The sequence below is a fragment of the Zingiber officinale genome, chromosome 1A, assembly GCF_018446385.1.
Source record: "Zingiber officinale cultivar Zhangliang chromosome 1A, Zo_v1.1, whole genome shotgun sequence".
NCBI lineage: Eukaryota > Viridiplantae > Streptophyta > Magnoliopsida > Zingiberales > Zingiberaceae > Zingiber > Zingiber officinale.
Window position 1 is genome coordinate 84,333,872 of NC_055987.1, and position 13,466 is coordinate 84,347,337.

Below are 13,466 nucleotides of genomic sequence, written 5' to 3' on the forward strand. Positions count from 1 at the left end.
GAGAAATATTGGAAAATAATATTGAAATAAATCTGAAATAATTTCTAAGAAACAAAAAAAAAATAAAATTATGAAAATTTTAACTTATGCTATTTATAAAGAATTTTTGGAGAAATAATTTTAAAATGAATTCTAAGTGTTAAAAAATTCTAAAATTATGTAAACCAGTTAAATAGACATATTCAAAACAGCAATAAAATTTTTACAAAAAATTTAAAATGATTTGAGTAATAATAAATTATTTTCTACAAAAAGATGTATTTTCATAAAAAAATTTTTAATATAGTTTTTAAACTTAAAAAATTTTGAAAAATATTCTGAGAATGTATTACAACAAGTAATTTTATAGAAAAAAATAAATTTTTAAAAATTTAATATTAAAAGTTAGTATTTGGATAAATAATTCATATAAAATTCAATAACAGTCAAAAAATTTTGAAAATATTTTCATGGATAGAGAACATAATAGATTTTCACATAAAAATAAAATTGGCAAAAATAACTCTGCGAAATATTTTTAAATAAAAAATATAATTTTTATTAAAAAATTTATAAAAAACAATTCAATTGTCAAAATATTTAAATTTTTTTTACAAAGAAGTAATAAACTCTTCTTTCTTGGAAAAATTAAAATCAAATTAATTTCAACCAAAAACTATCGACATAATTTATTTAGGCAATTCTAAGTAAAACAATAGTTAATCAAATTAAAAGTAAGACATCCATAAAAAATTTAATTAAAACATGATTTTGGAACCCAATATAGGTTCCTACTTACTAGATTAATTAGAAATTTTTTTAAAATATATTTTGATGATAATTTTCTAATTTGACCCTTATTATATCTAAAATACCAATTAGTCCTTAATGAAGTAGTAAAATTTGAACATGCAGAATTTTTAAAATTTTCTATTTGTTCTTTCAATTTTTAATTTTTTATTTTCAATTTGTCAAAATCTTCTAACTGACAAGATGTTGCTAAAGTTATTTTTAATTCATCATTTTCTTTTTTAAATTGTTCATTTTCAATTTCTAAATGACAAGAATTTTTCTAAAGTATTTTTATAAACTTATATAATTTATTAGGAGAAAGAAATCGTACTTGACTTACCTTGTCAATATCATTGTATGAAGCTCCCCCTGTATTGTTACTTCCTTCTGAAGTGGCTCCCCCTTCGTTGATGCTCTCGATGCTCATTTCGGATGAGTTTGATTCGTTGTCTTCTTGGTGAATTGCCATTAGTGCAAGTCCAACATAAGCTACGACTTCCGAATTTGATGACGACGTTTCGTCTCATGTCACCTTTACTTCTTCTGGGTTGATTTTTTATCCTTGTTCTTGTTCTTCAGTTTTGGACAGTTGTATTTGATGTGTCCTTTATTGCAATGATAGCACTTCACTTTCCTTTTTCTTCTTTTAGCCTGCACTTGATTGAATTTATTAGTTTAAACAAACTTTTTGAACTTTTTTTACCATAAATGATGTTTCGTCATCATCGAGAGATGTTTCAAAATTTGGTTCGTCCATTTTTACCTTCAAGGCAATGTTATGCTTTGACTCCTTTAAATCTGCGCATTTAGACTCATAAATTTCAAAAGTAGAAAACAATTCTTCTAAATCACTTACCTCTAAATCTCTAGAGATATAATATGCATCTACTATAGTTGACCATTTAGGAGTTCTAGAAAAAGTGTTAAGCATATACCTTAGCAAATCTTGGTAGGTTACCTTTTTTCTGAGATTCATGAATTCGGTGACTAGTTCCTTTAATTTGGCGTGTAGTCGAGGAACTGTTTCACCTTCCTTTAGTCATAGATTAGTCAATTGGTTTCGAAGAAGTTTCTCCTTGCGAGCTTGGTTTCGGATGATCCTTCGTGAAGCTCCAGGAATTTTTCCCAGAGATCTTTTGCTTACTCGTAGACTCCGATTCGGTTTACCTCTTATGGTGGAAGTGCGCTTAGCAGATGGAATTTTGCTTTTCTATTTTCTACAAATTCGACTTATTCTTTCTTCATCCAGTGTTCTTCTTTCTTCAACTCACCGTTGTTGTTGGTAGCTACTCAAAATCATTTTTTAAAATAAAAAATATATCAAAATTAGTTTTAAAATATATCTCTATTTTTTTCTTCCAGTGTGCGAAGTCTCCTTCGAATTTCGGCAGGTGGATGCTTGTTCTGGCCATAGTCTTTGCTTCAATTGGCGATTAGTCCTTCTGAGATAACCTTGCTCTGATATTAATTGTAGGTCCCTTGCGGCCGATAAGAGGGGGGTGAATTGCCCTGCATAATATAAAAATAGTAATACCTTTCTCAAACAATCGAGCTTAACACAATTATACACTTTAAACAAAATATAATCAAATAAAACAAGTACGAGACAAATGAATTTTTACTTGGTTGACAATTAGAGAGTTGCTACTCCAAAGAATGTAAGCTCACTTATCAAGATCTCATTCTCGAACAAAACATCGGAGGTGGAGAAGCCTCGTACACGAAAATAACACTCGAAAATGAAAGACAAAAAAGATTCGAAGTATAAAGTGTGTTATATGAAAAGGAGAAGACCAAGGCTCTATATAGTCCACTGGTTGAAAATGACCATTTGTTGACATGATACAATTCGAATGCCTGGACCTTCTCCAGGCGCTCCCAGTGTGGTAAATCTTATCGTCACACGAACGACTATACAACAGGTGCGGGATAAAATTTTATCATGGTCCAGGCACTCGAACCAAGTCTGGGTGCCCGGATGCCCTTCCTCGAAGAGGAGGGCATCGAGGTTCCCCTGGGCTGACCCAAGGTCCGGGTGCCCGGACCCAGTCCGAGCACCCGGACCCAGTCCGAGCACCCGGAGCACCCGGGGGCCTAGACTTGGTCTAGGGGCCCATACAGCCAACATCTCGTTGACTGTATGGTTCTGCTCCAATCTTGCTCTACTCGCTTAGATGATCTTGGCCATCCTAAATAGGACTCACCCAAAACCATTTTTCGGCCTTCTCGAGCAGTCTTCTGTTTCGGCTTCTCATCCCTCAGAAATATCGCGCGCTTCCTTCTCGTCTGCTAGTATATTCTTCCATAGCACCTTGCCCCTCGAACGCACCGAGTCCGTCAAATCTCTCCTATGTCATCCTTCTCGCTAGCTGCATCTTTCACTTGACTTTCTGTGCTCCTAAGTTCCTTCACACTTAGACACAGGACATTAAAAGATAACATCAAAACTACCATAGAGTATTGACACTTTAGATCTTTGGTGAAGAAGCCCCTAGTTGACTTTGACGGACTGCAGACTCAAGCACTCAAATACGTTCAGGTGGAGGAAGCTCAGTCTGTTAAAAGAAAAGAAGTGTCGATCCCTTTCTCCTCCCCTACACAGCCAGACCATAAAGCTCTCCCTCGCCCTCCACTGCAAAATTAAGAATTCATGAATCAGAAGGGGGAAAAGGTGGTGCAGGCCTTGGAAGCGGCCCTAACTCCTACTTCAAAATTTGATCAAGGGGGGAGATCATTATTGTTTCTAACATTAGTCGGACATTCACTCCACTCAATACTACTATTAGTATACAAGAGAATTAAGACAAGCAACTGATTAACGAAAAGTCAGTTAGAGTTGACTCAGTAAGAGAAGCTTCCCTGAGCCATACAAGTGTTGTCGCCATCTAAACCGAAATGCTGATACAGATCACCAATCAAATCAAGAATCTTGCTCTCCTCCTAGGGAGCCCCAAGGTTCCTCCCAATCTCATCGAGAGGTGAATGAGGAAAAGGACAAAGACAAAAAGAGTAAAGACAAGATTGATCCAAGAGAGACTATAAACATGGTTTTGGGAGGCCTGACAGATAGAGATTCCACTTGCGCCCAAAAGGTTCATTGTAGAAGATTGGAGAATTATGTAGTCAATACTAGTTGGGAAAGGGGAAAAGACCCTTCAGTTAGCTTTGGGCCTGAGGATTTGGCAAGAATAGAAGCTCCTCATGATGATGCTCTAATGATTGAGGCTTTCATCGCCAACTGCCAGGTGTAGAGTGTTTATAGATACATTTCTTTCAACATTATCTTTAAAATGATTTTAGACCAAATGCAGTTGGACAAAGAGAAACTAAACCATATACATAACCTCCTGTATGGATTCACTGGACATAAGATGTAATCGTTCAGCCAAATTGCCCTTTTCCTTTCTTTGGGGAAGGAGCCACTGATGCAGACTCAGTGTATGCCCTTCGTTATCATGAATACAGCTTCCTCTTATAATGTCATATTGGGCAGCCAGAGATAAGTGACTTTTATGTAGCAATCTCTTCTTTCTATAAGAAAATCAATTTCCTAATGGGAAGTCGGGTCAGGAGGTGAAAGTTGACCAGTTGATAGTAAAAAAAAAAAATGCTACATTGATGTAATCCTAACTGACTTGCTTAAGGCTCATCATACTTAGGATACTGCAGTCCAAGTCGTCGAGGAGGCACTGATATTCCGATCAATGGAGGACCATGAAAGCGTACAGATTCATCTCGACTAGTTGGACGGAGTCACCCGATTAGCTATGAATCTCCCTTCAGGTCTTGGATAGGAATTAATTGTCTGTCTCTCATGCAACAATGACATTTTTTCCTTGTCATTGAAAGATGTTATAAGCGTTTCCCGATTGTGATGGTTTATCGGTTAAAAACACTTTCAATATTTGACTCATTTGATAAAATAAGCGCAACTTCTTATTAGAGCAGAATTAAGTGATTTAGGCAGAAATTAACAAGTTAATGGAAGTTGGACATATACAAGAAGTTCCAACTCGACTAGCCAATATGGTACTAGTGTCCAAGAGAGGGGGTAAATGGAGAGTCCACATTGACTTCCAAGACCTCAACAAGGTCTTCTTGAAGGATTGCAATACTCTCCCCCGAATCGATCAGCTAATAGATTCAACCTCTGGCTATGAACTCATATCCATACTGGACGCCTATTAAGGCTATCATCAGATTCTCTTGGCTTTTGAGTATCAAGAAAATGTTAGTTTTATTACCTCTAATGAGACCTTTTGTTATACTGTTACGTCGTTTGGCCTAAAGAATAAAAAAAACAATTTATCAATGACTTATAGATCGGATTTTCAAGCACCAAATCAGAAAAAAATATCAAGGTGTATTTGGATGACATTCTAATCAAAACTGTTTGATCCAAGACTCTAATCTCGGATATCGATGAGACATGTCATACATTGAGATAATACAGGCTTAAGTTTAATCCTAATAAGTGCCTCTTTTGATTTTGGAATGGAAAAATTCTCGAGTACATCATCATCGAGCGGGAGATTGAAGCCAACCCCGGGATGGTCCAGGAGATACAAAATGTACCACCTCCATGTAATCTCAATGATGCATAGTGGCTAGTCAGTCGTATCACAATGCTCTCCTGATTAATCTCTTGTTTAGTCTACTGAAGTTTATCCTTTTTTAAGGTGTTGAAGAGAGTTTCTAAATTCGAGTGGGACACAAAGTGTAATGAAGCTTTTGCCAAGTTGAAGGAGTATTTGTCATGTTTACTGCTACTCTCTAAGCCGGTAGTGGGAGAAATACTATAGATTTATTTATCAGCATCAAAGAGAGTAGTCATCATAGTCTTGCTCCTTCAAGAGGGAGGGGGTATACAACACATCTATCTTATAAGTCATCTGTTAAAGGAAGCTAAGAGTAGGTATACCAATCTTGAGAAATTAGCTCTCAGTTTGACCCTTTATGCTTGATGACTGAGGCTGTATTTCTTAGGCTTATCCCATTACAATCCTTACCAATAGTACTCTGGATCGAGTGCTAACAAAACTAGAAGCTTCCAAAAGATTGATTAAATGGACCACCGAGTTGAGTGTGTATGATAATACAGTCGAGGATGACCATCAAAGTTCAAGTCTCGGCAGACTTCCTCATTGAAGTTCTTGACTTGGAAGCTAATGGAATATGGAAAATTTATGTAAATGGATCGTCCACTCAATAATGCAGTGGTGTCGGGATATTTTTGATATCCCCTAGGGAAGATGTACTCTAAATCTCTGTCCGGCTTGACTTTCAGGTGTCTAACAACGAAATCAAGTATGAAACCTTGCTCATGGGACTTTAAGTAGCCACGTAGGTTGGGGCTTCCCGAGTTATCATCTACTCGAACTCCTAATTGGTATCACAACAACTAGAGGGAAGCTTCGAGATCAAAAGTGATCGATTGCGTCACTATGCAGACATTTTTGAGAAATTAAAGACTAATTTCCAAGAGGTTACTTTGCAAAAGATTCCTTAAGCTGAGAATCCAAACGTAGATGAGTTGGATAAATTATCGAGCGCACTTACAACTTGGAATGTGAATGACTATGTCTCTCAGATCCTATTGATTCCACAAGTCAATCATGCATCAAATTGGAATGAGCCCACCGATTGAAGTATCATAACATATCTCGAGAGAGGGACTCTGCCTATCAATCTAAAATAAGCCCGACTGCTCGAGTGGAGAGTTCTTCATTTTACTCTAATCGGGGATATACTATATCAGTGATCCTTCTCATGCCCCCTCCTCAAATGCCTTTTTCCCAATGATGCAGATTATGTCATGCAGGAGGTTTACGAGGGTATTTATGAAAATCACATTTGGGGAAGGACACTCGCATGAAAGGCACTACTTCCTGGATAATTTTGGCTGAGTATGCAGGTAAACATTGTTCGATTTGTCACAGCCTGTATTTATTACCAAAAGTACTAGAACCTCTCGCATTGCCCGATTAAGTTCTTGAAGACCTACACTGTATCATCCTCCTTTGACCAATGGGGTATGAATATTGTCGGTCATTTTTCGGTTGAGCCTCAATAGAAGAAATTTCTCCTTATGGACGTTGACTACTTCTCTAAATGGATAGAAATTTAAGCTCTAACCTGAATAATAGAAGAGATTTTCAAGAAACTTCTATGGAAGAATATTATTTACTGATATGACATACCCCACAATTTCATCTCGGATAATGGTTGGTAGTTTTAGAGCCATAGGCTAAGAGAATGATTCTAATGATTCAAAATCTAACAACTCTTCAACTCAGTAGCTTACCCACAAAAAAAGGGGCAAGTGAAGGTGACTAACCGAGAAATCATTTGCGGTTCAAAATCAAACTAGATTATGTTAAAGGAAGTTGGGTGGATGAACTGCTGAGTATTCTCTGGGCTTACCTATCTAATACTTGGGAGAGCATGGGAATGACTCCCTTCCACCTTGTCTATGGTGGGGATACATTCGTTTCAGCAGAAATCAGGGAAGAATCTATTTGAAGAAGCACCTATGGGTAGGGCAATTCCGAACAGCGGCTTCTAGATCTTGACCAAATTATGAAGACTAGAGAAAAATTGGTCGTCCAACTCATTGCATATTGACAACAGATGTGCCTCAGTTACAATAAGTAGGTCATTCCCCACGCTTTTCAAATCGGAGACCTAGTCTGGAAAAAGGTCAAGACAATTGATGACGTTAACAAGCTAAAATCATAATAGAGAGGACCATTCTGGGTGATCTGTAAGTGGAGTTCAGGAGCTATTATTTGGAAGATGCAAGTGGCAAAAAGCTCGATTGCCCATGGAGTAACAATCACCTAAAGGCATACTCTTCCTAAGCATCTCTTATATCCTTCGGTTATCTTTTAAGCATTTCTAAAGTTTTTGTACTTCCCTGTTTTTATCAATGAATAATCATTTCCATTAGACTCGAATCTTGCCGCCTAAACTTCCCCAACTTGGACATAGTCGGGGTTGAAATTCTGGTTGCGATATCAACCTCCCCTTCTCACAAGGGTCGAGAACATATCATATTTCCCATGTCCTTTTCATGAATTGAAACTCCCCCGGCTCTGATATAATTGGGGTTAAGATCCGAGCTATTATATCAATCTCCCCTTCATACAAGGGGAGATTTAATCGAGATCCCGACATATCATATCACCATATCCATTTAAGGATCCAAAACTCCCCCCAACAAATATAATTGAGGTCGAGATCCCACTCTAATATCAATCTCCCCTTCAAAAGGTTGAGCGCATATCATATCACCAATATCCTTTTCAAGACCTAAAACTCTTTTGACTCTAACATAGTCGGAGTCGACATCCCGACCGGGATATCAACCTCCCCTTCGAAGGATAGAGTACATATTGAATCAGCAATGTTCTTTTCAGGACTTAAAATTCCTCCGACTCATATATAGTCAGGGTTGAGATTCTTTCATATTGCCATGTCTTTTTCATGGCCCAAATTCTCCTGACTTGTAGATAATCGGGGTCGAGATCCCAAATGCGATATTAACCCCTCCTTCAAAGGGTCGAGCACATATCATATCACCAACATCCTTTTTAAAGCCTAAATTCCTCCAACTCAGATATAGTTGGGGTTGAGATCCTAGCTGTGATATTAACCACCCATTTACATAAGGATCAAGTGTATATCATATCGCTCATGTCCTTTCCAGGGCCTGAACTCCCCTGACTTGGACATAGTCGAGGTCAAGATTTTGGTTATGGTATCAATCTCCCTTTCGCTCAAAGATCGAGTGCATATCGTATCAACCTTGTCTTTTTTAGGATCCCAACTTCCTCAACTCAGACATAGTTGGAATCGAGATCCCGGCTGTGGTATCAACTTTCCCTTTGCACAAGGCTTGAGCGCATATCATATTGCCAAAGTTCTTTTCAGGGTCTAAACTCCCTCGACTCGGACATAGTCGGAGTAGTACATTTGTCTTCTCAATGGTCAATGTCTCGATTCCCTCTCCCGGTGGTCAGAGTCATACCTCTTGACTTTAACTGATGATAGGATCGACAGAGATACATGATTCCCTAAAGACTTTTTTTTCATTATATCAAAAAGGTTAATTACAAGTGGGAGCATCCTATGTCAACATGTAACAATATTAAGCTAAATCTACTATGTCTTTATTGGGTATGCTGTTGGTGATCTTCGACAGGCTGATAATGGGGGAAGCGAGTCGGCAAGAAGGTTCCCATTCTCCAACAGCTGCTTGATTGTGCCATCAATTCCATATCACATTATTCGGATGAAACAAGTGTCAATTATATCATAGAACCCCTCAAATCGTAGGGATGAGCCGATTAGATCATAGAACTCCTCAGATCGTAGGGATGAACCAATTAGATCATAGAACTCCTCAGATCGGAGGGATGAGCCGATTAGATCATAGAACTCCTCAGATCGTAGGGATTCTTTCTTTCTGGTGGCCTAATGCTCATCCTCTCCATACTGAAACTCTTGGAGCTTTATCATTTTATTCTCCAATTGACCTCTTTGAGCCTCTAGCACTGCCTATAGTTTGGATTTGGAGGCTTCCAGAGCCTCAACTTCAGCTTTAGCGCCTCAAATTCATGCACATGAACTTTCGCTAGATCCCTTGCTGATTCAGTATCCTCACAGGCGGTTCTTAATGCTACTTACAGCTCGATCTCAACTTCAGCACTGGGTGTGTTCGCCTTAGCATGAATAGACTCCAATTCACGTAGTCGAGCCTCCGCCATGACTTTAGTCGACTCGGTTTCTTCTTTGGTAGCTCCACTTTCAGAAGGGCAAATTTATTCTGGTTGGCTTCTAATTTAGCCTAGGTGGTTGCTATCTTGGCTTTGGCCTCCTCAAGCTCTATTATTTCTATTTCCCTGCGGCTATCAACTTTTTCATCTCCTTTAGTTGTTTTTTCCTCAACTTTAGCTTCTTAATCTCAGCTTTGAGGGATTCCACTCCCCCCCTTCATCTTCTCTAGGGCGCACACACCTAGTGTTTCTCCATAGTCTTTTCTGCTAAGACCCCCCTTTGTCGGTTGACCTTTGGCTATGCTATAGCACGGTCAATTCTCAACTTGTTCTAGAATTGCAGTGAGGACCTGCTACAAGGGGCTTGGGATAACTGAGCTTCCAGCTCGGTTACTCATGACTGTAGAGCATGACGATCTTCTCATACTTCAAGGAATCATTAGGTAAATACTATCAGTTTTAATATGTACTCGATCTCAATTAGCAAAAGCTCCTCTACTATTGCTCTGAAGGACATGCCCTCGGCTGCTTCTTCAACATCCGTCCACCTAGCTGCCACCGGACTACAGAGAGTGAGATCTAGTTTGTCCTCTCATGGAAGCTCCTGTCCCTAGGGTGCCTCTACAACAATTGGGATAGTGTCTTCACTTAAGTCAGGAGAGAGGGCCTAACTGGGGCATCACCTTAATGAGCTGGGAAGCCAAGGCCCAGATAAGGATGCAATAAACTTACCCTAGCGCAAATGTCCTCTAGCCCGGTGGAGGAAGTCGGTGGCTTTCCCTTGAGTGGGGAAGTTAGGTCATGCAGGTATGAAGAACTTACCTCAGCTCGGTAGTTCCCCGACTTGGGTGGCGATGACAAGAGCTAAATAAGCAAGGGCGTGGGGCCATCAAGAGTCCTAACCACGATGTAGAACCTCTCGATTAGGAAGGGAAGGCCGGAGTTTGTACCCTCGAAGGTGAAGCTAGGACTTGAGCTAGTCGCGATGAAGATGTGCCCAGGGGAGTCCTTTGCAAGTGACACCTCTTCTTTGTTAACCTTAGGGGGGGGGGGGGGGGGGGTCCCCAACTCCCCCAAGAGTGTAGGCTCCGCATCTGGCAGTTGGAGTATCTAGGGTGGAGTTGTCTTTATAGTATCCACTCAGGGTACCACCTCTGTTGGAGTTGGGGCTGGAGCAAGTGATACCCCTTCATTAGCCTTCACCTCCACGGTCAGGTCGACGATCTCAACGTTGTGTACCTCCAATTTGTCCTCTGTCAGTTTCACCACTTTGTTTATTGATGCCCCAACATGGTGTCAACTACACAAATTGATAAAGTATTTAGTTAGAAATCAAAGTTGGTGCAAGCGAAAAGTCTTACTGAATGAAGCTTTGAGAAGAGTTGGGAGGGGCTTAGCCTGAATTTGTGAAGTAACCCCTCCTCGAGTAAAGTGTTTCTGTCGTACTTTAAATATTGCATCTTATCGAATGCACTAAAATAGCCCCATTCTAGGTGGTAGTTTTTCAGAGTCGGAGATGCGGGTAACTCGATTTGCCACCAAGTCGGCCATGACATTGGACTCGAAGGTTTCACATAAAATGGAGTTTCTATCCCTTGCGTGAAAACAAAAATCTTTTCAAGAGACTAAGTCTAACTTAGGACAAAAAGAAGAATACCTCATCTTTTATTTTTTAGGATAAAGAAAAAAAAAGAAAATTTGGGGAGATAAAGGAATGCGATATAGGTGGAAAAGGATGACTATACTGATTAAGATGATAAAAGAATTGGGACCGAGTTGAGATAGATGAATGCAAAAATATCTAGACACCTTGGCAAAGAAGGCCGGAATACGAAAGCGAAGTTCGCTCAACAAATGACTCTTGAAAAAAATTACAAAACCAAGAGGTGGATGATCCAGCCGGTCAATACCATTCGGGAGGTTTATTAGATGATCAACCAAAATCACGTAAGATGTCCTTAATCAATCCAAGGCTCCACTAGTGAAACTTAACTTGATAGACCTATACCAGGGAGCCAAAGAAGATTCCACCGCCATTATAAACAGAGGACAAATGATCAATAGTTGATCAAAATAGAGGATGTCAGCAAAGAATCAAGCAACTTAGAGATGAGATACGGAACACTCGAAGACGAAGAAGATGAAGAATAATGGACATAGAAGCAAGGATTGTGCAATAGAAGGCAATAACATCTCTCCGCAACCTAATATATCTTCGCTCATGAGACTATGATAGTAGGATCCCTGCCATCGCAAAAGCGGAATGGATTTTTAGCCATTCGATCGAATGCATTGATCAAATCAAATCCAAGTAATCATTACACTTCAGATAACATTTAGTCTTCTCTGTCGCAGGTCATGTCACATTAATATGATGCAATCTCAGAGATACACTGGTGTAGTCTTGACTTTGAGATCAAGGCAAATAACGCATGTTTCGCATTTAATAGGTGTGGTTGTATTTATGGCATAATATCTAAGGCGTGGTTGAAGTTAATACATAATCTCACCATAATCACACATGGAATCTGCCATGTGGATGGTGTAGTCGGGGTAGTAGGAGTCGTATCGTTTAGATACACAATAGTCCAGTCAGTCAGATTCTCACCTCCTTCAGCTAGACTTGAAAGGGAGACTGGTAATACGGGAGGTAATCAAAGGTGGCCATGTGGCACTGGAGTCAATAGTCCTGCTGAGGTGGTGGTCAAAATCAATGGAGAGTCATTTTTTGATTCCGTAGCTCCCTAACTCCAAGAAGAACCTCAACTCCATGGAGCACATACTCTCTATAAGGCTTCCCGTCTCCAAAGGGACCCCTAACTCTGAAGGACCCCCGACTTCGAATGGATCCTGACTTTAAAGGTTCCCCTGACTTCAAAGAGACCCCTAACTCCAAAAAGACCTCGACTTCGAATGGGTCCTAGACTCCTTAAGGGATTTTTCGACTCCAAAGGGAACCCACTCTAAGGCGAACATTAGCCATTGATTGCGGAAGATGGAGGTAACGCCGCCTTTTAGCTCAGAAGTTGAGTAACACATTCATTTATTTTAGAAGGTGTGGGTAATGTTAGCTGGAATTTCAGAATACATGGAGAACATGAAAATGTAGTCGCCACTCTATAAAAGATAACCTACTCCTATGGGCATAGGTACACACATGCATCCAAACCCTAACTACTATTCTTCGTTCTCCTCCCTTTCACCATCGAAAAATGACTTGAGCGTTGGAATGGCTACGTTAGGGAACCCCCAACCATCATTCTAACCTTCTCTCTCTAGTAGTCTCTCTCCAGGCTCCAACGAATCTCTCCATAAGTCTTCATCATTACTTAGCGCAGGATGACCCAGTCAACATCGACGTCTACTTATTGATGACTCATTTGTCAGCATTCTCAGGCAGGATCATTTATGTAGAGATGAATATACTCACAAATCACATTATTATTAGAGAGTTTCAACAATAATATATAAAGCTTCATACCTATAAAGTATATAATGTAAATTATAAAAGGATGTAGAATGGGATATGACCTACAGAATATAAAATATTATCGTGAAAGGTATTATACTTTATTTAGTCTCTTAATTAAGATTAAGTATATACAAATATTTCCTATTCACCCATTTAATAATTTATATTCATTTTTTATTCCCTTCACTGTACAAGCTAGGTTAATTTTAGAGGTATAGTTTCAAGTTTATAGTGTTACTTAGCGATCTTCAGCCTATTGACATAGGTTCAACTTTATTTTGTTGTACTCTTTTATTTTGTTCATATGACTTTTGATATTGTATAATTTTGTTACATCTTTTATTCAAAATTCATTGGTAATTATGTCAACTAGAATACCCGTTGTTAAGTGAAAACTATACCCAAGCTTGACATGATTATTGTAAGAAAATTAATAATAATAATAA